At 36.7% G+C, this 25,000-nt stretch overlaps 1 protein-coding gene across 6 annotated transcripts in view; it reads left to right on the forward strand.

Moving 5' to 3' along the window:
- Positions 1 to 25,000, forward strand: part of chst8 (carbohydrate (N-acetylgalactosamine 4-0) sulfotransferase 8) — a 265,803-nt gene that overhangs the window by 1,469 nt on the left and 239,334 nt on the right. For 2 of the 6 annotated variants that reach the window (XM_073930143.1, XM_073930147.1), the window contains exon 2: positions 759 to 954. The gene's annotated coding sequence lies outside the window, so the exon portion shown is untranslated. Of the gene's footprint in view, positions 1 to 600; positions 955 to 25,000 lie in introns of those variants that run through there. The other 4 variants (XM_073930142.1, XM_073930144.1, XM_073930146.1 and 1 more) reach the window with 3 other exon arrangements.

Here is a 25,000-nt window from a genome sequence, read left to right on the forward strand (position 1 = left end):
TTCAGCAGCTCAAACACTCTAATGCAGGGGTCACCAATCCTGGTCCTGGAGGGCCGGTGTCCCTGCAGGGTTTAGCTCCATCTTGCCTCAACACACCTGTCTGGATGTTTCAAGTATACCCAGTAAGACCTTGATTAGCTTGTTCAGGTGTGTTTGAATAGGGTTGGAGCTAAAATCTGCAGGACACCGGCCCTCCAGGAACAAGTTTGGTGACCACTGCTCTAATGTCTAACGGACAGACGGCTGCTTCTCATTCAGGGCTGCTGTTTATTCTAATGAGGGTGTGATGGGCAATAGTGGGCGGGGCTTCCCCCCTCTGATGACACGTTCGAAGGAAAATGTCAATCAACGAGTTTCATTCATCAAGTCTGATTATAACAAATACAATTCATTCACGTTGACCATTAGAGGCTGGAGATATTCACACACTGCTGACAACTCAACTGTGCTTAAACCCTTTATTAAAGTGATCTTTGCATAATAGGTCCCTTTTAAGATGCTTTGATGAAAACCTTAGAATACACACACACACACACACACGCACACTCTCTCTCTCGCTCTCTCAGTGCGGTGAGAGGCGGCGCATCGCCTCCTGCGCTCATTCGTCTGTACTGTGAGTTTGAGTTGCGATCCTCTTCATCACACACTCTCTCACACACCGCAAACTGAAGCTGTCGACAGTTTCCAGCGCACTGCAGATGCGCGAACAGTCCCTTCAGCCTCTCTCTCTCTCTCTCTATCTATTCCTCTTCACAAAGGAGACCTCCAGCAGACCAGCGGCTCATTCCCGAGCACCAACCGGGATCTGCAGCTCCGATCTGCGGGCAACAGGAGGATCTCAGACCGCCCATGTGGAGGATGATCCATCGCGCTTTCCGTGGTGCTGAAATGATTTAATCTGATCCGATCACACCTGAAGCTCATCACCATCATCTTCATCATCTGCACAGGTCGGTTGCAATAGTTTTACTCCTCGCAAATAATCTACACGAATGCATTCATTTGCTGCAGCGTGAACTTGAAGGTGTTTCTCAGATGGAGGTAAAGTTGGTGTTTGATTCGCACATTCGTTCAGTGACAGCTATTGTTTAACACGCAACTTTAAATATTCGCTCTAAAATCGCATGCAAGAATCACTTCAAACCAACATCAGCACTATTTCATTGAATGTGAGCACTGGTGCACTTTGGTAGTCATTGGCTACTGATTTGATTTCGCGATTTAATTGGCAATCAATAGGCTACTTTTCTAAAATTATATCATTAAGGAAAAGGTTTGAATATAAAACCAACTTTACCTCATTGTTTCTTTGCGGTTCAATGCTTGACTTTGAATTTGAATTGGTTGCTTCTTTGAATGCTGCTTTTAGTAAGACGAAAACAAAAACTGCCCATGATGTTGAATAAATTACTCGTTTTATTGTACACTAAAGTAATGAAATGATGTTTGTTGGCTCAAATATGGACAAATACGCTTGTCTAAAAACAAAACATTTTGCAAACTGATGGAAATGTATGAATACATCATGCTCCTTAGTTAATTTTACTGATTTAAATTACTTTTATTTTAACTTTACTTTCTAATATACTCTCTTCTCTGTAATATATTGCTTTTATTTTGTTTTTAATGTACATCCCCCTATTTTATTTCCTAATTTTTTCATTTGTTCATGTTATATTTTAGATTGTACTCCGTATTATAATTGTATTCCTGTTCCTGTTCAATCCTGATTTAAAAAAAAAAAAAAAAAAAAAATGTGTATATATATATATATATATATATAAAGCATTTTATTTAAAGGCGCCTTTTGATGACATTCAAGGTCAGCTAGAACAATCAGTTCAAATAAAAACACAATAAAAGTCATTATAATACGATACAAACTTTAAAAATGCAGTCGGGTTAAAGTAATTAAGCTGTTCTGAACAATGCGTTTTGAGTTTGGATTTAAATTGAGAAAGAGAGTCCAAATTACGGAGATCAGGAGAAAGTGAATTCCAAAGCTGAGGTGCCGAGTGGCTGAAGGATCTGCTCCCCGTGATGACAGAGGGAACTGTGAGGTGAATAGAAGAAGTTGTTGGATAAGGTGTGGCAATTTGAACAAGATTAGCAAGGTATGGAGGAGCAAGATTGTGGATGTCTTTAAAAGTGAGAAGAAGTATTTAATAATTAATTATGAAAAGGATGGGAAGCCAGTGAAGCTGTTGCAGAATGGGTGTGATGTGACCGATAGAGGGGTCTTTTGTGATAATGCGGGCTGCAACGTTTCGTACAGTTCAGTTGTTGTAATTTATGAAGAGTTTTCTTAGGGAGGCCAAACAGAAGGGAATTACAATAATGTAAACAGGATGTGACTAAACTATGAACAACAATGGCAGCTGACTGAGGTGTGAAGGAAGGACGTAATTAGCTTCTATTCTAAATAAAAATATAAAAACAAATGGCCAAACAAAAGATATAGAGCTGTTGATGTGATAAACCAGCGTTAAACATGGACAAACTCTGCACACAATAATACGCTTGTCTAAAAACAAATTTTGCCAAATGATAGAAATATACGAAAACATCATGCTTCTTAGTTAATTTAACCAATTTACATGACTTTTATTTTAACTCCACTCTAATATAATCTAGTATATTGCTTTTATTTTCTTTTTAATGTACATCCCCTTTTATTTTGTTATTGCTTTCGTTTATGCACGTTATTTTTCAGATTGTACTAGCATAGAATTTTATTTCTGTCCATTACAGATTCAAACCTTATCTATCTATCTATCTATCTATCTATCTATCTATCTATCTATCTATCTATCTATCTATCTATCTATCTATCTATCTATCTATCTATCTATCTATCTATCTGTCTGTCTGTCTGTCTGTCTGTCTGTCTGTCTGTCTGTCTGTCTGTCTGTCTGTCTGTCTGTCTGTCTGTCTGTCTGTCTGTGTGTCTGTCTGTCTGTCTGTCTGTCTGTCTGTCTGTCTGTCTGTCTGTCTGTCTGTCTGTCTGTCTGTCTGTCTGTCTGTCTGTCTGTCTATCTATATGTGTGTACTTTTCCTTATTTTATTTAGTCTTTTCTTTCATTTGTGCAGGTTATCTTTCAGACTGGACTGTAATTGCATATATTTGTATTCCTGTTCTTTACAGATTCAATGCAGATAGATAGATAGATAGATAGATAGATAGATAGATAGATAGATAGATAGATAGATAGATAGATAGATAGATAGATAGATAGATAGATAGATAGATAGATAGATAGATAGATAGATAGATAGATGGAGAGATAGATAGATAGATGGAGGGATAGATAGATAGATAGATAGATAGATAGATAGATAGATAGATAGATAGATAGATAGATAGATAGATAGATGGAGGGATAGATAGATAGATAGATAGATGGATGGATGGATGGATGGAGGGATAGATAGATAGATGGATAGCGTTCAAAACAACCATGAACTTTTTTTTTTTTGCATGAAGTGTAGACGACAGAACAATGTTCCCAGACTATTTGGTTGCATATTAAGTTATGATTGTGCAATATTTTACCCCACAGTAGCATGGTATACTGTATGTGTGGTTATCAAGGTAAACATTTTATCAGCCAGAGACAATCTGAAAGTGTCAGATGATACAGGGATGCAGTAGTTCACCCAAAAATGAACATTCGGCCTTAATGTAACTACTCAGTCTTCACTTTAATTCAGCACAAAAGGATATTTAGTGAAATGCGTTGACTCACATTGAATTTTTTTTTTCTTATATGGAAGGAACCATCATTCTTTAAAATATTTTCATTTTTTTTCAACAAAAGCAAAAACGGCTGGATTCAAAGCCACATGGGGGAGAACTAAAGACATCTTCAGTTTTTGGTGAAACACTCTTGCCTCTCCATATTCAACATACACTTCTATTATTAAATAAAACCACTAAAACAATATTAAAAAGATTGTACAACAAACTCGACTTCTAGTTGATCATTTTGGAAAAGTGGGAAAAGGTGGATTCATCTGTTGATCTGCATCCCAATCATCACAAATACTGCAGAAGACCCACTGGAACCCACATGGACTCAAGATTCTCACAGAAATCAGTCAAGTTTGGTGAAGGAGACATCATGGTTTGGGGTTACATTCAGTATGGGTGCGTGCAATAGATCTGCAGAGTGGATGATCAACATCAACAGCCTGAGGTATCAAGACATTTGTGCTGCCCATTACATTACAAACCACAGGAGAGGGACAATTCTCCAGCAGGATAGCGCTCCTTCTCATACTTCAGCCTCCACATCAAAGCTCCTGAAAGCAAAGGTCAAGCTGCTCCAGGATTGGCCAGCCCAGTCACCAGATATGAACATTATTAAGCATGAAGTAAGAGGCAATGAAGATGAATCTAAAGAGTCTTGATGAACTCTGGGATCCTGCTGAACGCTTTCTTTGGCATTCCAGATGACTTTATTAATCAGTGATTTGAGTCATGTCAGAGATGTATAGATGCAGTCCTCCAAGCTCATGATGGAGTCAGACACAATATTCATTCTGTCTCCACTGCAGCAGGACTTTATATTCTATACTGGACATTATTTCTGTTCAGTGATGAGACTTTAGTCTAAGCAGAGTCAGAGCTCACTGTCCTAATCAAATAATTCAACATCAAAGCATGATCAGATTTTATTGTGCTCAAATAAGCAAAATCTAGAAGCCTTTGCCTTTCATATAAGACACTTCTGATACCAAATCATCAACTAGAAGTCCAGTTACTATTTGCGGTTTCTAAAACTTGGATAGGCAACAATACTTTTTTTTTTTTTTTTTTGTCAGGTAGTGTAATTATTGAGATTTCTTTTGGGACAACCTAATTATTTTATGTTCAATCCATTTTAAATTTGTTAAGGAAACTTAATCAATTTGTGTTGATGACATGAATGAATTGTGTGGAATCCTGCATGTTATAACAGTGTATGTAAAAGCTTGACAGCTACAGTATACTGTGGTTTTTGATTGTAATGTACTGTAATAGCATGCATCTTTCTGTAAAGCTGCTTTTAAAACAATAATTATTGCGAAAAAGTGCCAACGGATTGAGCATTGCTGCATCAAAGCTGTAGATCTCCATAATTTGCAGGTTTAAATGCATGAAATGTGACATGAATCAGAACAGCAGATGCGGCTCTAACTGGAGTCTGTTCGTGCACAAATAATGTCACTTCTAGCATGATGATCACATGCAGAGATAAAGCAATTATGCATGTTTAAGATGCAGCTATTCTGTGTGTGTGTGTGTGTGAGAGAGACTTTAAACAAGTCGCTGAAGGCATTTGGATTTCGAGGCTTCAGATGCAAGTGACGGATGTATTTTCAGATGCACATGTGCTGTATTTATAGCTGAAGTCAGAATTATTCGCCCTCCTGTGTATTCTGAAATATTTCCCAATTGATGCTGAACAGATTCAGGAAATTTTCACAGTATTCCCTATAATATTTTCTCTTCTGGAGGATGTCTTTGTTTTATTTTGGCTAGAATATGGCACTTTCTTTTAACCCATATTAAGGGTAATATTGTTTGCGCCCTTAAGCAATATTAGTTTTGGATCGTCTCCAGAACAAACCACTGTTATACAATGAGTTGCCTAATTACCGTAACTTTACCCTAATTACCCTAGTTAAGGCTTAAATGTCATTTTAATCTGTATAAACACAAACTGATTTGAACATGAAGCAAAAACTTGCTATGTGGAAACAAGAAATTAAATAAAAAGGAGGAACAGTGCTCCGCATGTATAAGTTCACCCTTCACAAATCTCTCTTTTAAATTAATATGTTTATTATTAAGCTCTTTGCATTTGTGCATATACATTATATTAGTCGGTACTGAAGCTAAATCTGGAGCTTATCTAACAAAATAACTTGTGATAACGGTCCAAAAACTAGTACAGCCAAATTTATGTTATAGAAAAATATTGAATACAAATTAAAAAAAAGCAAAAATTAAGAGAAGCAAATATTTTTTTGAATTTTGGTTGTAATTTTATTTTTGCAATATTTAACTTGAATTTAATTGTATTATCTTTAAATTTTTTAATGTGTTTGTTGACTTAAATATTTATTTGTTTTTTTATTTTTATTTTTTTTATTATTTTTAAATGTATTTATTTATTTTTAATTTGTTCATATATTTATTTTTAAATGTATTTATTTATTTATTTTTATTTGTTTTATTTTAAAATATATTTATTTTAATTTTTTATTCATTTATTTTTAAATGTGCTTTTTTAATTTTACATTTTTTATTAACTTTTTAAAAAAATGTATTTTTATTTGTTGCTTTTGAAATGTATTCATTTATTTTTAATTAGTTTGTATTCATTTTTAAATGTTTGTATTTTTATTTATTTTTAAATGTATTTATTTATTTTAAATTAGTTTCATATTCATTTATTTTTAAATTTATTTATTTTTATTAATTTAATTAATTACTTTTTTATTTATTTTCAGTTTCCCAATATGCTTAGTGACTAAAATATTATTTTAATAAACATATCTGTTAAATAAATCAGTTTTGCTTAAATCCACCAAAATACATTGCCTATATTCACTGAGAAATTAAGAAAAATATTCATTTTCCAAAATGGGCTGTACTTGGTTATCCTGAACACTGTATATTAGGACAAAATCTATTTAAATAGAAATCATTATTTCAGTCAAGCATATCAAGTAAAAAAACAGTTATATATTAAACAGCTGCTCTATGGATGCAGATCAAATGTCAGCAATCAATAAGGGTCAACATTTACCTTTTTCACTAATTTAATTTAATTTAATTTAATTTAATTTAATTTAATTTAATTTAATTTAATTTAATTTAATTTAATTTAATTTAATTTAATTTAATTTAATTTAATTTGAGGAGTCTGTTTCTTGAAGTGTTTCATGTGAAGGGCATAAATCAGCACAAAAACCAGAGTCCATGCACTGAAACAAGATTTTGAAGGCATCACCACGTCATCTTCAAGAACATTTAAGTCTTCTAGTCATCAACAGCTTTCTTTTATGCCTGGTTATCTCTCTTAAGGCATTGAAACATTCTTTGTTAGTGAATATCTCCTCAAATATTATGTGCTGTCATCATGGCAAAGATAAAAGAGATCAGTTATTAGAATAAGAGTTATTAACTAAATTCAGGAGGGCTGATAATTGTGACTTCAACTGTATCTCCAGGTTTTTTATGCATATGTAGAATGTTGCTATTTATTAATGTTACTCAGTTCATATAGACTGAATTACTGCATTGTTTTGGTACTCTGATTTAAGGTCACAGCTTGAGTTAAGTTTAATACACTGAAGTGCATCCAGTTTCCAGCTTGTGCGCTGCATTTCTCCATGATGCCCTTCATACTTGGTCATTTTTCTGCTCATTTCTGAGCGTCACATTAATTCAAGGATACTTTGATTTACATCGCTTGCGCTGTCTAAAAATGACAGCGGTGACATCGGTGTGAGAAAAACATGACAAATGATGCTGTCAGGCTCCATCGGTGGTCAGTCAGGTCGCTATCTGTCCTTGCTGTGATTTATATTCAGACTTTGAAAATCCTCCTGTCAGGACTATATATCAAGTATCCCGAATGAAAGAAAAATCAGCAAAACCAGCAGTGTCTGTCACTGAACTGGAAAGTGTGTGTGTGTGTGTGTGTGTGTGTGTGTGTGTGTGTGTGTGTGTGTGTGTGTAATGCATTGCTCAGGTTTCTCTTTCATCCCTCCAGAGGCTTAATGAAGTTCTCACTTTTTTGTGTCAAAGCATCTAAAAATAGCAGCAGAGGTACTGTAGCTTTACAGTACAGTAATTTTCTGCTGTAAAAATGTTATATATATATATATATATATATATATATATAGGTTGAAAAAAAAAAAGTAATTAGTCATAGATGGAAATAAAAATATATTTTAAAATAGAGCATATCTCTCTTACTATATATTATCTGTCTTACTGTCTTTCAAGACTAAGAAGGTTGGATTTCCCGGGAAAATGCATGCTGATGTGAATGATACAAAGTTTAATTCTTTTGTATTATTTATATACACACACACAAACACACACACAGGTGTATGTATGTATGTATGTATGTATGTATGTATGTGTGCGTGTGTGTGTGTGTGTATAAATAAATATATATATATTCCAGCTGCTATCCATTTCTGGGAAACATCCATACACACACTCATACACTACGGACAACTTAGCCTACCCAATTCACCTGTACCGCATGTGTTTGGACTGTGGGGGAAACCTGAGCACCCAGAGGAAACCAACACGAACGCAGGGAGAACATGCAAACTCCACACAGAATCACCAACTGACCCAGCAGAGGCTCGAACCAGCAACCTTCTTGCTGTGAGGCGACAGCACTACCTACTGCGCCACTGCGTCACTCTTATTTTTATTTATTTATTTATTTTTATTATTTTTTTCGTTTTAAATGTATTTATTTTTATTTACTACTTATTATTATTTTTTATATTTTTAAATTATTTTTTGTTTATCATTTATTTATTTGATTTTTAAAATTATTTTTTTCATTTATACATTTTATTTTATGAATTATTTATTTAATTTTCAATTCATTTATTTATTTTTTTAAAAAGTTTATTTTTTGTTACATTTTATTTATTTATTTATTTTTATAGACAAAAACACACAGCTAAATAAAAAATAAAAACTATTTAGAATGAATTAGTTACAAATTAAAACTAATAATCTATAAAATTTAATAATAATATATAATAATAATAATATAATAATAATAATATAATAATAATAATATTATAATAGTAGTTTTTGGGTTGTGTGTGTGTGTGTGTGTGTGTGTGTTTGGAGTAATCTTTGCTCTGTTATTTTACAGTGGACTGGTATATCACAGAGCCTGTGTTTATATCTGGAGTGGATTCTCTGGGCTGGATCGGTGTGTGTATGTTTCTGGAGGGGTGTGTGGCTAGTGTTTGTGAGTGTGTATGTGTTTGGGGCAGGTTCTCTAGGTTGGATCTGGTGTAGCGCAGACTCTCTCTCTCTGTGTGTGTGTGTGTGTGTGTGTGTGTGTGTGTGTGTGTGTGTGTGTGTGTGTGTGTGTGTGTGTGTGTGTGTATGTGTGTTTGGAATGGGATATCTGAGCTGGATTTGCTGGTGTAGCGCAGACTCTCTCTCTCTCTCTCTCTCTCTCTCTGTGTGTGTGTGTGTGTGTGTGTGTGTGTGTGTGTGTGTGTGTGTGTGTGTGTGTGTGTGTGTGTGTGTGTGTGTGTGCGCGTGTGTCTGTGTGGGTTCTCTAGGCTGGATCTGCTGGTGTATGCGGGCTCTGACGCACACAGGCTGATTTGTCAGGTTGCATGAGGCAGTGTGTGTGTGTTAGTACGGCGAGTCTCTGAAGCGCTGGCGTGATCCCAGCAGGCAGGAACACACACTCGCACTCCAGATGGCTCGTCCGTGCGCGCGTTCCCTCAGACCGGAGAGAGATCCGCTCCAGACGCCACAGGGAGCCGCGTACACAGAACACACACTTGTTTGGAGAGGATCTGCGTCATCTATACGTTTGCACAGGTGCAAGATCGGCAAAAGTGACACCAAATCAGTCGAGCAGAGAACCGCTCCAGACCTGAGCAGTGCTGCGAAGTAACTAAATGCTCCACTCTGATTGGCTGATGAGCACTCTCAGGTGTTTGTTTATTGTAAGATAAAGACATAGCTAAAGTAGTTCTGGCAGGTTTTAAGCGCATTACAGCTTCATATCACTACGCTGAATGAGTTTAGTTATTTCAAAGCTACAATAGTCAAATACTCGACTCTGATTGGCTGATGAGCATTCTAATGTGCTTGGTTATTGTCAGATAAATACACTGCTTAAATAGTTCCAGTAGGTTTTGAGCACATTACAGCTCCATATCACTACGCTGAATGATTTTAGTTCTTTCAAAGCAACAACAGTCAAAAGCTCGATTCTGATTGGCTGATGAGCACTCTAAGGTGTTTGGTTATTGTAAGATAAATACACGGCTAAAGTAGTTCCGGCAGATATGTAGTGCAATACAGCTCCATATTACTACGTTAAAGGATTTCTATTATTTCACAGCTACAACAGTCAAATACTCGACTCTAATTGGCTGATGAACAATCAAATGTGTTTACTTATTTTCAGATAAACGCGCAGCTAAAGTAGTTCCGACAGGTTTTTAGTGTATCACAGCTCCATATCACTACGCTGAATGATTTAAGTTATTTCAAAGGTACAACAGTCAAATGCTCGATTCTGATTGGCTGATGAGCATTCTAATGTGCTTGGTTATTGTCAGATAAATACACTGCTAAAGTAGTTCCAGCAGGTTTTGAGCACATTACAGCTCCATATCACTACGCTGAATGATTTTGGTTCTTTTAAAAGGTACAACAGTCAAATACTCTATTCTGATTGGCTGATGAGCACTCTGAGGTGTTTGGTTATTGTCAGATAAATACACAGCTAAAGTAGTTCCGGCGGATTTGTAGTGCAATACAGCTCCATATTACTACGTTAAAGGATTTCAGTTATTTCACAGCTACAACAGTCAAATACTCGACTCTGATTGGCTGATGAACGATCAAATGTGTTTACTTATTTTCAGATAAACGCACAGCTAAAGTAGTTCCGACAGGTTTTTAGTGTATTACAGCTCCATATCACTACGCTAAATTATTTTAGTTCTTTTAAAAGTTACAACAGTCAAATACTCTATTCTGATTGGCTGATGAGCACTCTGAGGTGTTTGGTTATTGTCAGATAAATACACAGCTAAAGTAGTTCCGGCGGATTTGTAGTGCAATACAGCTCCATATTACTACGGTAAAGGATTTCAGTTATTTCACAGCTACAATAGTCAAATACTCGACTCTGATTGGCTGATGAACGATCAAATGTGTTTACTTATTTTCAGATAAACGCACAGCGAAAGTAGTTCCGACAGGTTTTTAGTGTATTACAGCTCCATATCACTACGCTAAATTATTTTAGTTCTTTTAAAAGTTACAACAGTCAAATACTCTATTCTGATTGGCTGATGAGCACTCTGAGGTGTTTGGTTATTGTCAGATAAATACACAGCTAAAGTAGTTCCGGCGGATTTGTAGTGCAATACAGCTCCATATTACTACGGTAAAGGATTTCAGTTATTTCACAGCTACAATAGTCAAATACTCGACTCTGATTGGCTGATGAACGATCAAATGTGTTTACTTATTTTCAGATAAACGCACACATAAAGTAGTTCCAGGAGATTTCGAGCGCATTACAGCTCCATATCACTATTAGTTCTTTCACAGCAACAACAGTCAAATACTTGATTCTGATTGGCTGAAGAACACTCTAAGGTGTTTGGTTATTGTCAGAAAAAATGCACAGCTAAAGTAGTTCCAGTAGGTTGTGAGCACATTACAGCTCCATATCATTACAGTGAATAAGTTGAGTTATTTCACACCCACAACCAGTCAAATACTCGATTCTGATTTTTTGATGAGCACTCTGAGGTGTTTGTGTATTGTCAGATAAACGCACAGCTAAAGTAGTTCCGGCAGGTTTTATAGAGCTCTTTCACTACGTTGAATGAGCAATTTCACAGCTACAACAGTCAAATACTCGATTCTGATTGGTTAATGAGCACTCTGAGGTGTTTGGTTATTGGCAGATAAACGCCCAGCTAAAGTAGTTCAGGCAGATTTTTATAGAGCTCCATTTCACTACGCTTAATGAGTTATTTCACAGCCACAACATTCAAATAATTGATTCTGATTGGCTGATGAGCACTCTAAAGTGTTTAGCTGTGCGCTTATCTGACAATAGCTAAAGTAGTTCTGGCAGGTTTTATAGAGCTCTATTTCACTACGCTGAATGAGTTATTTCACAACTACAACAGTCAAATACTCGATTCCGATTGGTTGATGAGCACTCTGAGGTGTTTGTTTATTGTCAGATAAACGCACAGCTAAAGTAGTTCCGGCACATTTTTATATAGCTCTATTTCACTACGCTGAATGAGTTATTTCACAACTACAACAGTCAGAAATCATATCAAAACACAGCAGAAGACTTTGGAGGATATGTGGAAGAAACACCACACACAGGAGCAGTTTGAGAGGCACTAAAACCTGACAACCTCTCAAATACAACATCTCAACAGTGACTGCAGCTGAAGTGCAAGCAATATAACACACTGAGGTTTGTAGAATTATTAGAAAACAATGCACACCGGAGATTTAGCTGCTACTCCACCTCAGTTGTGGATTATTTTTCTAATTATTCAGCCGTCATTTATTCCTTACTTAACATATTCTAGTAGACCAATATCAGAATGATGACCTTTGAAATATCACAGGGCTTTAATAAATGTGTGTGCGATTAGAATCTTAAATGTGAACATCTGTTTGGATTTAAGAGAGATTCACCCATACTGTCTGTGTGTGTGTGTGTGTTCTTCATTACATAATCCTGAGTTAAATACAGACTGGAGGGCAGCAATCAGTCATCTGTGTTCATATATTGATTCTCAATAGGAATTCATACTCATGTTGAGCGTGACTGAAAATTGAAGCGTAATATCCTAAATTGGAGTTTAATCAAGATAAAAGACTTAGTTCCATTAGAATACGTCTTTAATCAGGTCTGATTCTGCAGAAAGGAGCAGATTTGGCCGTGCGCATTACTGAAATGAATGAGGATGGCAGACAGCGAGCGCATCTTCAGATGGGATTCTGGAAGCAGGCCTGGACTTTCGGCTCAAAAAAGCTTCTTATTTCTATCTGGGCCTTTTTTCAGCTCAACAAAACACTATTAAACGCTGTTTAGATAAGGAGCAGATGAATCTGTGTCTACAGGAAATCATTTAGCTCTCTGGACGCTGCATGTAGTGGGATTTTACACCTCATTTATTTTGGTGTTAATAAATAATGAGTGGAGGAACTATGACATCAATTTGTATGCAAAAACCCGGAAGCGAGTTTGCATTTTAGGAGATCCAGTTCCCTCGTCCCAAAGTCAATAGGTTTTTTTGAATGGGATTTTGGTTAATTCGCTTAAATAATTAACACAAACCCAAGATGCTTTCACGTTTTATTCTATGACATAAAACACATCAGTTACATTACACTCTTAATTTTTTTTTTTAATCTATTATGCTTCTTTATAAAGACGGTTGCTATCCTATTGTCCTATTGTCTCCCAGCATTAGTGTTGATTTTGCTTACAGCACCTACTGGAGGGATGGGGATTAAGATATAATGGATTAAGACCCCATCTGATTGGTCCGATTTGGATAAACAGTCTATTAGTGGTATAACTGATCACACATCTCGAATTATTCAGTGGCGTATTTTTAATGGCTGGTTGTCGCCACCTGTTGGTTAAATAATGTAATTGCTGCCTACAACTTTCACTTTTGAGCATTGTTAAATGCAAATGACGGTGATTTTACTTTTTACCACAAGCTTCAGTGGTTTAATCTAAACTATCGGCCCAAGTTGGGACTACAGGTGGTGTCGGAGACATTATACGTCATCCAGCTGAACTGGTCTGGATGGCAGCCTGCTTGTGTTGGGCATATGCATTTGTCTGCTATTGAAGTATTTTCATGAATAGCATTTTATAGTTTGTTGTGTTTTTCTAATAGGGAATTCATATTGTGTGTAGATAATGTCTGAATTAACCACCCCCTATTCCAACATTTGTTTTACACAGCATACGCCTTTCCAGCACTGGGAAACAGCCATACACACCCATTCACACAGTCATATGGCCAATTTAGCTCTTCAATTCCCTTATAGCGCATGTGTTTGGAGTGTGGGGGAAACCGGAGCACCCAGAGGAAACCCACGCCAACACGGGGAGAACATGCAAACTCTACACAGAAATGCCAACTGATCCAGCCGGGACTCAAACCTCTTACTGTGGGGTGACAGTGCTAACCACTGTTGCCCCACCAATAATTCAGTCTATGTATCTATATATTTTTGTTGATTTTAGTAATATTACTGACGGATGTGCAGATGTTTGGATGATTCATACACAATAAGGGATTGTAAAGTGAAATTTTCTTAGTGAAATGAATCTTATTTATATTATACAAGAGGTCTCTTTAGCTTTGCTTACCAAATGAGTGGCTCTATTTGGCTTTGCATTGTAAACCATAAATTTGATGAATATTTAACATATTAAATGCATTTTTTAAAAATTAAGCTTTTAGTGTGATTCCATAAATTCACAGATTATTATTGTCATTTATTAATTTATCTTTTATCATTTTTTAAATTCTTTTAATCATTTATTATTTTTTTTGTTTTGTTACTTTTATTCCTGTTTATGTGCTATAGAAATAAACTTGCCTTGTGTTACAAAATTCTGCACAGAAATAGCAAAAATCATAATAATAATAATAATAATAATAATAAAACAAATCGGCATATTCTGTCTGGCTATTCTTATAAGTATGCCCAGATTTCATCTTTATACAGTTGTAGTCAGATTTATTGATGAACTAATATGATTTTTAAAAAAAATTTCTGCCTAGTTAACCTAATTAACCCAGTGAAGCCTTTAAATGTCACTTTAAGCTGTATAGAAGTGTCTTGAAAAATATTTAGTCTAATATTATTTACTGTCATCATGACAAAGACCAAATAAATCAGTTATTAGAGATGAGTTATTAACACTATTATGTTTAGAAATGTGTTGAAGAAATCTGCTCTCCGTTAAACATTGGGCAAAAAAACTAAATGGGGGCCAATAATTCTGACTTCAACCATATACATTTATTTTTTTGTTAATTTTATTAATATCATTGACTAGTATGCAAGTATTTAGATACACAGTGCATTTTGTACATTAATATTTTTTGTTTTTAAGTAGCTATATTATATATACTATATTATATGCAAGATTTATTTAGATTTGCTTACTGAACAAGTGGTTTCAATGTGATTTGCATTGTGAACCACAGATATATTCAATACTTAAAAATATAGGTAATACTTTACATAAAAGATTTTCGTTTACTCTCAAAATTCTAAACACAATTCTGCACAGAAATGGGAAACAAACTCTGCAGATTCTGTCTGGCCTTATTATAAGCAGACAGCCCTGCAGAACACGGCATTTAAAGTTATAGCACCACTTTTTGTCCCAGAATCTAGAATTACAGAACTGAACTGCTCTTTGTTGTCAGTTTCAGCAGCAGCTAGTGGTTAGTCTCGAATCTTGTGTGTGTGTGTGTGTGTGTGTGTGTGTGTGTGTGTGTGTGTGTGTGCGTGTGTGTGTGTGTGTGTGTGTGGCTCTGACAGCAGGACATGCGTGTGACAGAAACAAGGTTTGTGCAGTGGAGTCACCGAAGAGCAACACAGCATGACAAACACACACAGAGAGGGAGATTTTGACACACTGGAGCTGTAAACTTTATGAATGCTTTGGCAATGCATTTGTTACCTTTATCAGCAATATTTTAAATCAAATTAAAAATTTAAATCTTGTTACGCTATGAAAAGTCTTCCTGCTTTAAATTTAAGTTGAATCAAACTATTTTTTTAGCCATCTCAGCTTAAATCAGTCTGACTGACTCCATGTTTGATTTAATTTTGTATATTTGCAAAAAAAATAAAAAATAAAAAAAACAACAACCTGGTTAACTTACTAAATTGAGGTAAAGTAACATCCCAGCTAGCAAAACTAATGTGGCTCAAATCCGGCCCACACAAGACACTTACATCTGGCCCACATACAGCATGGAATGATGGCACTTGGGCGGTCCGCTTCTGTTTGCCAGATCTGGGTCCCAATTAAATCATAGCAATATCACATATCACCCAGAATTCAACCAAATGAACCAGAACTGACCCTATTTTGGGCCACAGTTTGCTTTTGTTCTGGCCCAGATCCGGCCCACACCAGACACTTACATCTGGCCCACATATTGAATGGAATGATGGCTCTAGGGCGGTCCACTCCTGTTTGTCAGATCTGGGTCCCAAATAACCATAGCAATACCACGTATTAGCCAGAATTCAACCAAATGAACCAGAACTGACCCTATTCTGGGCCACAGTTTGCTTTTGTTCTGGCCCAAATCTGGCCCACACCAGACACTTACATCTGGCCCACATGTAGAATGGAATGATGGCTCTAGGGTGGTCCACTCCTGTTTGTCAGATCTGGGTCCCAGTTAAGCCATAGCAATACCACGTATTAGCCAGAATTCAACCAAATGAACCAGAACTGACCCTATTCTGGGCCACAGTTTGCTTTTGTTCTGGCCCATATCTGGTCCACACCAGACACTTACATCTGGCCCACATATTGAATGGAATGATGGCTCTAGGGCGGTCCACTCCTGTTTGTCAGATCTGGGTCCCAATTAACCATAGCAATACCACGTATTAGCCAGAATTCAATCAAATGAACCAGAACTGACCCTATTCTGGGCCACAGTTTGCTTTTATTCTGGCCCATATCTGGCCTATTACTTCTAATAATAGATTAAACATTGGTAACCATCAGTGAATTATAGTATTTCATTACAGGTTGTGCCTCACTTCATCTTGTTTGCTGTTATAAACTTTAAGCAAAGTTCTTAAAAGTTACAGCAGCCCAAAAGAACTTTATATTAAGAAGTTCAGGGCTATGAGCCCAACTAAAGCAAACACTTTTCTCCATGATGGTGACTTTAGTCTATGTGGTCCACATATGTTTTAAGATAACTGGGCCACATTTTCCATATCTCCTCTGGGCCACATTAGGTTAACGGCTGCATTAGTTAGCGTTTTCTCTGCCGAATATTTGCCAAAATTGGTCCACATATGTTTTAAAAAACCTGGGCCACATTTGCCATATTATCTCTGGGCCACATTAGGCTCACAGCCGAAATATCCAGAGTTAACTGTACCAAATATTTGCCAAAAGTGGCCCACATATGTCTTGGGATAACTGGGCCACATTTGCACTTACACGTGTGAGCCACTTTGGGTGTAGATCCAGATTACCCTTAAATGACCCATGTCACATTTGGGCCAAATTGATCGTTTCCCACATGGGGCACATTAGGCTCACATTCAGATTACATTTTGCTATAAGTGCCAAATCTTTGCCTTAAATGGCTCATATATGAATTTGAATCTTTGGCCCCCCTTTGCGATTGTACAGACGGGCCACTTCAGGCTCACATTCAATTTGTCTGAAGGAATATCAGTGCCGCATAAGTGGCCCAAATTCATATGCTATCTGGGATATAAACATTTGTTATGACTTTTTGTCATTTAGTTTAATTTAAATATACTTTCCCCCCTGCTATGTACCCTTTGGCAGCACTGTAAAATATGCAGGGTTCCACACAATTCATCCATGTTGTCCCAATACAAATTGATTAAATTAACTTTACACTTTTAGCAAATTTGTGTGGATTGGACATAAAAAATTAAGTTGGCCCAATAAAATCTCAAGAAGTCTGTTGTTTCAGCTCATTTTAAGTAAGCAAGTATGAACAAGCAAAAAAAAAAAAAAAGTCAAACTTTATATTGATGGTCTACTTTTTGAATTTAGGTCACATTGCATCTACATGCCAACTAATTCTCAATAGATTATAAGTAGACTGTGAGGTTGGAGTTAGGGTTTGGGTAACGCCCCATTTACATGGGGCTTCAGCGTCAATGCTTCCCATTCACTTTGGGTGACGTCAGGCGTTGCTGAACTGCATTGTGGATCTGTCGGCGCCGCTTCAGAGGCGTTGCTCACTGCAGAAGTTTGGACTGGCTCAACTTTTCAAGTGCTGACGGAAGCATAAGCCAATCAGATTACTGTATGCAAATACACCAGCTCAGACAGTGGCCTATTGCTGACTAATTTCATTGGCTGACACCGCAATGACGATCCCGTCAGCCCCAACTTTAGACACGCCCTCTGTCAAGCGTTGACGCTGAAGCCCCTTGTGAATGGGACGTAAGTTAGTATAAGTTGATATGTACTTGCATAGTTTCTTATAGTCATTTAAATGTCTGTTAAATGTCTCAATTAACCGATATTAAGCTGACAGTCTACTAATACTCTAATGGAGCTTCAAAATAAAGTGTTACCAAAAAATATATTTTGAGTGTGTACATATGGATGGCATGCCAATTAAGTTATTTGACTTGACCTGAATTAATTGAAATGAATTCAATTGGGCAAGGCAGTGGCGCAGTAGGTAGTGCTGTCGCCTCACAGCAAGAAGGTCGCTTGTTCGAACCTCGGCTCAGTTGGTGTTTCTGTGTGGAGTTTGCATGTTCTCCCTGCCTTCGTGTGGCTTTCCTCCGGGTGCTCCGGTTTCCCCCACAGTCCAAAGACATGCGGTACAGGTGAATTGGCTAGGCTAAATTGTCCGTAGTGTGTGTGTGTGTGTGTGTGTGTGTGTGTGTGTGTGTGTGTGTGTGTGTGTGTGTGTGTGTGTGTGTGTGTGTGTGTGTGTGTGTGTGTGTGTGTGTGTGTGTGTGTGGATGTTTCCCATAGATGGGTTGTGGCTGGAAGGGCATTCGCTGCTTAAAAACTTGCTGGATCAGTTGGCGGTTCATTCCGCTGTGGCGACCCCGGATTAATAAAGGGACTAAGCCAACAAGAAAATGAATGAATTCAATTGAAAGATAAAGAGAGTGACATGATGGCTTAATGGTTAGCACTGGGGCCTCACAGCAAGAAGGTTGCTCGAAGAAGTCCCAGCTTGGTCATTTGGCATTTCTGTGCACTGAAAAAAAAAATTGCAAACAATTTATATGGGTTGAATTTAAAAAAACTAATTCAATTTTAGTAATGTTGGTAATTTGTTAGATTAAATTCAGCCCAAATAAATTGTTTACATCCACTTAACTCAAATAAGTTTAGCAAATCCAAGGAGTCATCTTTGAATAATTTATTCCATGTGTGGAGTTTGCATGTTCTCCCCGTGTTGGCGTGGGTTTCCTCCGGGTGCTCCGGTTTCCCCCACAGTCCAAACACATGCGCTATAGGGGAATTGGGGGAGCTAGATTGTTGGTAGTGTATGTGTGCGAATGCACTGGAAAAAAAAAATCAAAGATGATTCCTTGCATTTACTTAAAAAATAAGTTAAGTGGCTGTAAACAATACAGATAAACAATTTAAATAAACAAATTAAGTTGAACATCACTAAATTTCATTTGTTTGTTTAAATTCAACCCTTATAAAATGTTTGCCACAACTTTGCAGACATCATTTTTTTCAGTGTGGGAGTGTATAGATGTTTCCCAGTGATGGGTTGCAGCTTGAAAGGCATCCACTGCGTAAAACGTATACTGGATAAGTTGGTGGTTCATTCCGCTGTGGCGACCACTGATTAATAAAGGGACTTAAGCTGCGGTCACATTAGAGTTTGAGCATGTGATATTCTGCCGTGCGGCGCCGCGAAAAGAGGCGGGATTAAACAAGCTTATTAGACGTTTAATAAAGCGAGTGATTGCTCCATGTTTTAAATTTCTGTCCAGAGAGATCACGTTTTGATCCTCGATTGGTCTCACGCAGTCAAGTGATGCGATTTCGCAGGTCAGAGTTCACCAAGCTTGAACTTTGCACCGCAGCGACCTGCGAAACTTGACGCATGACCCCGCGTTTCCGTTCTGATGCATTCCTGTGCGTATGAATAGAAGTCTATGGGAGGAAAGCCCAGTGTGACCGCAGCTTAAGTCGAAAAGAAAATGAATGAATGAATAATGCACACAAATATAAATATATTAGAGCCAGCCGACCCACAATCATTCACCAATCAAACAAGGACTTTCAAACAACCATCATGACCAACTTCACAGACACACTGATAAAGACCGAGAGAGACAGGGAGAGAATGCCGGCTTTGTTTTAATCCAGCACAGCTGCTGTGTTTGTGTACACTCTCCACTCTGATCACTATGAATTATTTCTCCGCCGGCTATAAATACACATGTCCGAGTTTCAGGATCTCAGCGCTGCTTCTTCATGAGCTCACATAACGCAGCGTTCACTCCCACACACACCAGCGTAACTTAATCGACACATATAATGGCCTTCACTGTCTATAAAACGCACATTAGAGATGCTGGAACCGAAGGAAAATGCAGAAGTCTCATTCTGTGCTACTGTGGTGAATGATACGATTAAAGGCTGCATTGATGTTTGGAAAGATGGCTGCTCTGATCCTAATAATTCAACCTATTTATAACATTTTAAAACTTTGTGGTTAGCACTGTGGCCTCACAGCAAGAAGGTCACTGGTTTGAGTCTTAAATGGACTAGTTGAAGTTTCTGTGTGGAGTTTGCATGTTCTCCCCGTGTTGGCGTGGGTTTCCTCCGGGTGCTTCGGTTTCCCCCAAGTCCAAACACATGCGCTATAGGGGAACTGTTGAACTAAATTGGTATGAGTGTGTGTGTTTGTATGAGTGGTGTTTCCCATGCTGGGTTTCAGCTGGAAGGGCATCCACTCTTTAAAACATATGCTGGAATAGGTGGCGGTTCATTCTGCTGTGGCGACCCCTGATGAATAAAGGGACTAAGCCAAAAAGAAAGAAATATTAGGATAGGGTAGCATGGTGGCTCAGTGGTTAGCTACCTAAACTGGCCGTACTGTACCTGTGTGTATGAATGAGAGTGTGTATTGGTGTTTCCCAGTACTGGGGTGCAGCTGGAAGGGCTTTCACTGTGTAAAATATATGCTGGAATAGTTGGCAGTTCATTCTGCTGTGGTAACCCCTAATGTATAAGGGAATATGCCGAAGGAAAATGAATGATTATTAGGATATTAATATTACTTATGATAGTAATATTCATTTAGGATTTTTTAACCGGTTAAACTCTGCAGACCTGGTACCGGGTCTGTGACGTCATCGACTTTTGCTTTAAGATTTAAAGGGCTAGCATTGCACCAGACCCTAGTAAGTGGATTAGTTTCAAAGTGTAAAATCTGTATTTTATGCACATATGCATCACTTTGGTTTTTATTCTACTGTACAAAAGTTATTTACACTTAAACACACAGTATTTTGGATCCCCGAGCTGGGTGTTGAACATTGGTTCATTTTCATATTTTTCATATGACACATGTACAAGTTATAGCTCAAATGAAAGCTCTTGCCGGTGCTCATACGGTTCTAGCATTCTTTTTACTGAATTATATTCACATATCAAACAGTTGCTGAATGAATCGCGGTGTTTCCATGGCGCAGAAGTGAAAACAATACATTTATGATCAATAAGCAGCCCCAGATAGCACAGACAGCTGTCATCTCTTACCTTATGCTGTGCGCTTCAGGGCCATTCTCCTCTGTTTTTGAGCTGATGTGCATAAGTAATGCTTTTATATGTCTGACGTGCTCCAAACACAGTGAATTATGTTTGATTAAACAAAAGAATAGTGAAATATGAAAACAATGATCGCTTCCTGTGGCTTGTACAGCACCTCTCATCAGTTGGAATACAATAACTTTTGCATAGATTATGGTGGAGACATTTCTCTCGTTTCCTATGATTACAGACATGTGCAGGAACCACCGAAATTAATTACAGCACGCTAGACCACACACAACCTAAAAGGTCCACTCTCACATTTGAGTTTATAAAAAATAAATACAAAAAGCGCCTCTTTTTTTAGGTGTTTATTATAACACAGACAACATATACAGATAATTTACACACTTTCAATTGTGTTTTATGAAAATTCAAAGGGTTTTCTTTAAAATGAGACCAATTTTTTTGCATTTTCACTTCTGCATGTGGATTTGGGAAGCTTTTAAATTTGGTTAGGCAAAATCTAGAAAAAAATCCCAAAATAGCAGCAGTTTAACTGGTTAAAAACATTTATTTATGCAGTTAATTGCATGCCAAATAAAAGATTGTTTTGACATAATATATTATTTATTTCTATATTTAACAGATTTACAAACTATTAATACCTACAGATACAAGTTTAGATCATTATCAGATTCAGCCAGCCTGATCTCACGAGAAAACGTAAGTATTTTACGTTTTGCCAGTTTAGTGGCTAATTCGTACGAATTCGTACGAGTTCAGTCGTACGAAATGGTACGATTTTAAAAAGGAGGCGTGGCACCTGACCCCGCCCCTAACCCCAACCGTCATTGGGGGATAAGCAAATCGTACTAAATTGTACGAATTAGATCGTACGAATTCATACGAATTAGCCACTAAATGAAAAAGTTACGAATTGCCGTGAGATTGCGTTGGATTCAGCATATATAGTTGAATATTGTTAAATCATTTACCATTTGACAATTTTGTTAGATGGATATGTAAATTGCGACACTGTAAAACCCAACAGTCTACTTTATTAAATGAAATGAGTGTAGTTAACATGAAATTGACTAAGTTATTTATACTAGAATAGTTGTAGGTTAATTTCATTGTGGCGACCCCTGATATATAAGGGACTGAGTCGAAGGAGAATGAATGAATGAATGAATGATATTATTATCCATTCACTTTCATGTTTTCCATACAGACTATCTTTAAAAGCTCCCATACATAAGAGCTGTTATATTCTAACACCTGAACAAAACTAAATCTGAAGCGGATGGAAACGCATGTAAGCGTAAGTGTGTGTGTGTGGTTTGATTTCACCGCTGCTCCTGACAGCTCCAGAAAATCTCCCCCACATCACCTTTAATGAGGATAAAAGGTCAGAGCTTAATTATTCATCTGGGATGTCAGACAATCCCCCAAAGACTGAAGTTTAGAGAGCCGCTGGCGCTGCATAATGCATGAAGCATCGCCTCTCGCCTTCACACAGTTTGTTTGCATGTTTTTTCTGCTGGATCTCAGAGCGTCCGGATGGCTTCGACCTCTGCTGTCGCTGGCAGATCCAGATTCTCCAACACACACCTGAGCAAAACGCCTCACACTGCAGCATGTACTGTATGGAAAGACGTGTGACTTTTATTCATTCTCAGGATACAGTGGTGCAATAAATCTTCATTTTAGTACATGAGTATTTTCTGCAAGTATCTGTACACTGTTAAACACAGTTCAGCTGTATTGCCTGAACTGTAATGGTTTCTATCGTATTTATAACATTAGAGAATTTTCGGTAACATGGTAAATTACCATATTTCATTGTTAAACTTAAAAAAAAATCCATAAAATTTACGATAAAGTAGTAATTCTTCATTACAATTTTTATTTTTGCAAGAATTTGTAAACTGCAAAACAAAATTAATTCGTAAAGTTTACGATAAAGGCAGCCGTGGTTGCCAGAAATTTACTGTGAAGTATTTTTGCAAATCCTTTAAATTTACGGTAAAGAGGCAGCTGTGAACTTTACCATTTAAAAATACGGTAGTAACCGCAAAAAAATGTTCTCTGTAATAAAATCCATAACATTTTTACGGTAAAGTACTGCATATCGACAATTTATATTGTAAAATGTGTAAAATATGCAGAAAAAAGACACGTGTGGTTGCTGGAGTTTTACCATTAAAAATGCAGTAGAAACAGAATAAAGTTCCAAAATTGAAATTAAGTTACCATATTACCATACAAAGTTTGTAAAATATAATAAAAAAAAAACATAATTCTTCATTAGAATATTTAAGTATTTTTTGAATTTAACATTAAAATGCAGTAGTTAAAATTAAAATTTACGTTAAACAACATTTCATTAAAGCAACGCAGTGGCGCAGTAGGTAGTGCTGTCGCCTCACAGCAAGAAGGTCGCTGGGTCACTGGTTCGAACCTCTGCTCAGTTGGTGTTTCTGTGTGGAGTTTGCATGTTCTCCCTGCATTCGCGTGGGTTTCCTCCGGGTGCTCCGGTTTCCCCCACAGTCCAAACACATGCAGTACAGGTGAATTGGGTAGGCTAAAATGTCCGTAGTATTTGTGTGAGTGTGTGTGTGTAATGTGTGTGTGGATGTTTCCCAGAGATGGGATGCGGCTGGAAGGGCATCCACTGCGTAAAAACTTGCTGGATAAGTTGGCGGTTCATTCCACTGTGGCGACTCCGGATTAATAAAGGGGCTAAGCCGACAAGGAAATGAATGAATGAACATTTAATTAATTTACGCTGTAAAAAAACAGTAAAATTTATGGTAAAGTAATAATTTTTCATTACGGTACTCAAGTGTTTTTTGCAAGTATTTTATGCTGTAAAAATTGACTGAACTTTACAGTTAAAATACAATATAAACTGTTTAAGAATTTTCTAGATTTTACACTAAAATACTGTATTTCACTGAATTACAAATAAAATATCTGTAAACCTTAAAGTATTACTACTTCGTTACAGTACTTAAGTATCTGTACACGGTTAAATTCATAATTTACGGTAAAGTACTGTAAATCATTAAATTATACTGTAAAACATCTTGTAACATTTACGGTAAAAAGGAAGCCATGACTGCCAGATTTTTACTGTAAAAAAAAAACATGTAGGAGCATAAAATAAATTTCCAAATTTTACTGTAAACTACCGTATTTCATTAATTTACACTTAAATTGAGTACATTTACAGTAAAGAAATAATTCTTCACTAAACATTATTTAAACATTACATAGTTTAATTAAACATTTTAAGTATTTTTATGCGGTAAATATTTACAGAACTTTACAGATAAAAATATCATAAAATGTTTAATTGTTCTAGATTTTACGGGAAAATACTGTATTGCATTAATACGCTGTAAAATAATCTGTAAATCTGCTGTAATGTATTACTACTTCGTTACAGTACTTGACTATTTTTGCCATCTGTACACAAAAAAAAAATCATCCATAACATTTTACGGTAAAGTACAGTATTTCTTTAATTTACACTGTAAGAAAAATTACTGTAAAAAGGCAGCTGTGGTTGCTGGAGTTTTTTTACAGTAAACTTTACTGTAAAATACCATATTTAATAAATTTGTAGTGTTGCATCAGTGTTTTGATCTACTAGCATCCACTCAACGTACGTTTTTAACTTGGACAAAAACACAAATATT

This window comes from Danio rerio, chromosome 18 (genome assembly GCF_049306965.1).
Source record: "Danio rerio strain Tuebingen ecotype United States chromosome 18, GRCz12tu, whole genome shotgun sequence".
NCBI classification, from domain to species: Eukaryota; Metazoa; Chordata; class Actinopteri; order Cypriniformes; family Danionidae; genus Danio; species Danio rerio.